The sequence below is a fragment of the Equus quagga genome, chromosome 3, assembly GCF_021613505.1.
Source record: "Equus quagga isolate Etosha38 chromosome 3, UCLA_HA_Equagga_1.0, whole genome shotgun sequence".
Lineage (NCBI taxonomy): Eukaryota > Metazoa > Chordata > Mammalia > Perissodactyla > Equidae > Equus > Equus quagga.
The window spans coordinates 41,645,260-41,650,300 of NC_060269.1; the positions used below are offsets into that span (position 1 = coordinate 41,645,260).

At 38.4% G+C, this 5,041-nt stretch overlaps 1 pseudogene; it reads right to left on the minus strand.

Annotated features, from left to right (window-relative positions):
- Positions 1-336: 336 nt before the first annotated feature.
- LOC124236741 (60S ribosomal protein L19-like) lies at positions 337-3,684 on the minus strand (annotated as a pseudogene).
- Between the last annotated feature and the right edge of the window lie 1,357 nt (positions 3,685-5,041).

The following is a 5,041-nucleotide window of genomic DNA, read 5'->3' on the forward strand; positions in this document are numbered from 1 at the left end:
CAAATACACGGCAGGTTACGGTGGTAATAAGGCCTAAGCTCCTCCCAGAGAGGACATCTTAGCATTAAAAATGAGGCAAAGGTCATAGACCCCCACTCTTGTGGTGAGGCTTGGTCTGGTTCAGGGTGGTTGGTGATTGCATCTCTTAAACAGTTAAATGCTTCGGAACCTCTATTTGAGTTCCTCTGGGCAATTAGTTGGTGACATTAGTATCTCATTTTTTATGGCAGATGAAGGGTTGTTTTACTGAGTGATTTATTTATATAACTGTCTAGGCCACTATGTACAGACGAAAGAAGGGAAGCTTTATTTCTTGGTCTCTTCTCCTTGGATAGCCTAGGCCTGGAGTGGCTCCTCAGGGCACTTGTGGGCTTCCTTGGGCTCTGCCCTGGGAGTCTCAGCCTGGTCAGCCAGGAGATTCTTGCAGTCTCTGTCTGCCTTCAGCTTGTGATGTGTTCCTTGAGAATCCGTGTACTCTTGGACAGGCTCCCCATCACTGGCGGGTACAGGCTGTGATGCAGGTGGTGTCCATCTTAGATTGGCGGTGTCTTCTGGGCAGTGGGCACAGAATTCTCATCCAGGTTACCTTCTTGGACATTCGAGTAGCCTTTTGCTTACCTATGACCATTTACCTGCCCTTTTCCCTGCATCAAGCCTGGGAATGGACAGTCATAGGCTCATGGATGACCAGCCCATCTTTGATGGGCTTCTGATCTGCACATGGGAGCTGGCATTGGCTATTTCACTAGTTTTTCTGGGGTCCAACCTTATTCTTCTTGCCACAGTGGAGGATGCTGGAGATGAGCTTCTTCTGAAGCCTGGGCCTACTCACGGCTACAGCCACAAGTGCTGAAAGAAAGATAAGTTATCTGATTTTTTTTTTTTCTTAAAAAATACACTATCTTTTTTCTTTTCACAAAAGAATTATATTACCTGCTCATCGTAGCAAAACAAAATATTTCCTATAATCCTTCTGTTAATATTATATAAGAATATTTTACTTTTAACAAAAATGGGACTCTTCTTTTGCCATCAACATCATAGTAAAGAGTGTTTTCCATATCAAGGATATGCTTCCATAACAGAAATTTTAATGACTACAAAGCACTCCACCGTATGGATGTTTTACAGTTTATATAATCAATCCTTGAGTTTTAGACATTTTACTAGCTGTGCAACCTCTCTTTTTCTCATCTGTAAAATGAAGCCAATAAAATTGCCAACTTTAAGGGTTGTTATGAGAAGTAAAGAAATTAACCCATGCAAAGTCTTTAAAACACTGCTGATTGATAATCTGCTTTTAGACCATGGCCACCATCAAGGCAAAGATCTTGTCTTGCTTGTTCAGTATGTATTTCTAGGGTCTAACATCAACTTGGCACACAGGAAGTGTTCAATAAATGCAAATAGGAGTACATATTAGTTTTAGTAGTACTGCTGGTAGAACTCAATTCTCAATAAATATTTGTTGAATAAAGTAATTAACATTCTTTTACTTCTGTATTGATAGAGAACTACTTTTAAACAACTAAATATTCTAGCAAATCTTTAATAATATCAGAGTAAGACATTTTTGTTTTTAAATGCTAAAAGCTTTTTCATTGTCATCTAGAAATTCAGTGAGGCTAGTCTTATATTCATTGGAGCAGCATTTTTCCAACAATTGTTCAATGAGTGTTTGTCAGGTTATTAATAGACATTATATGAACCTGTTGGGTGATTAAATAAGTTTGTTAAACCTTGGGTATCTTTAACACAGGGCATCTCTGAACTTTTAATTAGCTACTGTGCGCAGAGAATTTCTAAGAAAGGATATAGTAAATGATGTTTCTTGAATTAGTTTGATCACATAACTATTTTTTCATGGAGCATTTTCTGGTTCAATCATTGTACGGGATACAGTTTGGGAATTTAAAGATAATGCTTTTGAAATATAGGTATCTCCACTTTATAAATAAGAAGGCATACAGGGAGAAGCCTGGAGAGAGAAAAGGGATGAATATGAGGTGGATGCTATACTAGACACTTTACATTTAATATCTATGGTAGTCATTGATAGTGCTCAGCAAAAATGCAGGTGCCCACATTCTGGGTACCTAGGATTATACTGCCTAGACCCCTTTGTTGGCGTCACCTTGTGATCAGTTCCAGCTAATGACATGTCCTTGGAAAGGACATGTCAGTTTAGAATCTGGCATGTAATTGGTTGTGTGAGATCATCCAGAGCTCTCCTTTCCCTCCGCCATGGCAATGTGCAACATAATAGCTTACTGTGCTCCATCAATCTGGGGTCCTGAGTAAAGAGCTGAGGAATGACTGCATAGGAGCAGAGCCACAGCTACTGTAGCTCAAGAAAGAATAAACCTTTGTTATTTTAAGGTGAGATTTGTGGAATTGTTTAATTATTGCAGGATGACCTAGGCTTTTGTAACTGATACAGTATCTTATTTAATCTAGACAACCGACATACAAGGCAGGCAATACTGTTATAAATGTAATTGACTTAAAAATGGAGACTTCGGGAGGCTAAATAATTTGTGTCCAAATTTACATTGCCAGCATTTGAACTGTTTCATTCCAAAGCCCATTATATTCCCACCTTATCACTCTGACTAAAAAAGGTTTTGAAATACAACTCATTAGATTTCCTACTGTGCTTAGAAATCAGTAGGTGTTAGACAAAGTTTCATTGAACTATGTGGCTCATGCCCTTGAACTACTTGTTCGGTGATGCCTGGGGTTAGCGAAAGGATGGAATCCTCTACTGTGCCAGCTAAGTAAACTTCTAGAGGCTGAAGAGAAGGCTGGCTGGAAAATTTCCTTTGGGTTCTGCAGGAATTTAAGCTTCACTATAATTTCAAATCAAGGGATAAATAAACAGAGCAGCATAAATTGTACAAAAGCTAATTTTGGAGTCATATTTCCATCAGTTTCAAAATACCTTAGCTAGAAGTTCTCTAAATGCTGACATTATGAAAGTCATTCCACTCACATTTCAAAAATAAGCACGTACTCTAATTTTTCTCTTAGAAGCTGGGAGATGGAGATAATGTCTTTTCATATATTCGTAATTTGGGAAATCCTATAGGAATTATACTTTCCTTTCATTAGGTCACTTCAAGCATTCAAATTTGAGAGGAAAACAAACTGCCTTTAATTTTTAATCTTTTATTCATTCCTTAGTCCATTTGACAAATAATTATTAAGGGCACTGTGCTAGGCACTAGAGACAGAACAAGGAGTAAAACAGACAAAAATCTCTGCTTTCTTGGATCCTATATTTTAGTAGGGGAGACAGAAAATAGCAAGATCAATAAAATACAGAGAGTTAAATGGTGAGAAGCACTGTGGAGAGAGATACAACAGAGATAGATACTGCAGAGATAGATACAGCTCGTGCGTGCGATGTGGAAGAAGGATGCAATTTACATAATATGGCCTTGGAAGGTCTTACTGAGAAAGTGAAATTTGAATAAAGCCCTAAAGAAGATGTAATAGCCAGCCACTTGGCTATGTGTAGGAAGCACACTCCAGGATCATGGAATCGCAAGCGTAATGGCCCTGAGGCAGAAGTGTGCCTGACACAGTCAGAACAGTCAAGAAGTCAGTATAGCCAGAGTAAAGCGAAGGCAAGCATTTTTGTCTGTCTTGTTCACCGTGAATCCTCATCCCAGCAATTAGCATTGTGCCTAGCACATAGTAGGCACTCCATAAATGTATGTTGAATAAATGAACCAATCAACAGGCAGAGGGAATAAAGGGGATTCTAATTTTATCATGTGTGTATGTGTATGTGGTTTTTTTTAAATAAAAAAAATTAAGGCATATATGACCTGATGTAAACAGAAGTCAATTCTGAGTTGTGAGAAAGTATGTTGTACTTAATGATTTAAATGTCTAAAATTATAATAAGCAAACAAATAACGGACAAATCAAGAGATGACACCAAAGATCTCACATCCCGCATATGAAATGGCTACTGTAGGGCTTAGTATCTTTGCTGCTATCTCATGTCATACTACTCACCTGTGAGAGAGTTGGTATTACATCCCTTTTACAACTGTGGAAACTAGAGCTCAGAGAGGCTACATGAGTCAATCCAGGCTATGTACAACTGGGAAAGAGAAGAGCTGAAATGTGCCCATAGCTTCTCTGACTCTAGTTCCAGTGCTTTTTTTTTTCCTTTATACCATCCTGCATATAAGATATACATTAAAAAAAAGGATTTTTAATAAATATAAACTAGAAAATATATTTAACTATTTGTCACATCTAGTAAATAAGTAGTAAGAAAGAACAAACCTGTGTAAAATTTTAATATGATTTCACGCTATTAATATTTGTTCTTAAAGCAGTCATTTTGAATGTACATCTTATAGTCATTCTGCTGACCTCTTTCCTCCTATACCTCCAACTAACTACTCACCCGACCCTCTAAACCATACTACAGACTGACTCGATCTCCTATTTCCGCACAGAATTAAAACTCTCTATCTGTGTTACACAGCGCTCCTGGATGAACCGGAGAAGCAGTTCTCATCCAGTCTGGTTAGCCTGCCCCACATACACAGGGCAGTACTGAGGAAAACCTGAATGACTGGCTGTGGTTGTTTGGACAGTCTACATTTAACAACGTTATTCTAGCAGAATCAGATTCCTTTCTTTTCAGTCACAAGGGCTTAGTAATTCAGTGCTACTAAGACACAGGGTTGAGATGGAACTGTATCTCACTTATTAGGAATGAGAACTGTAAAGGAACAAGTAAAAGCTGGCCAAACATAAAAGGCTGGTGATTTCAGGGATGCCCTAGAGATTGTACACAGAAATAGATCAATGCAAATTAAAACAGACACAATGATTTATTAGAAAGATTGGAGGCCTTAATTTAAAACACAGACTGCATTCTGGATTACAGCGGTATTCTACATCCCCGTTAGAGTTCCATGGACTCTTTATTCCCTGCATTTTGAGAAAATGCAAGATGTTCTCCTAACCACAGAGAGGGAGTCTCCCTCTGCTTCTTCTGCCATGACAAATGACA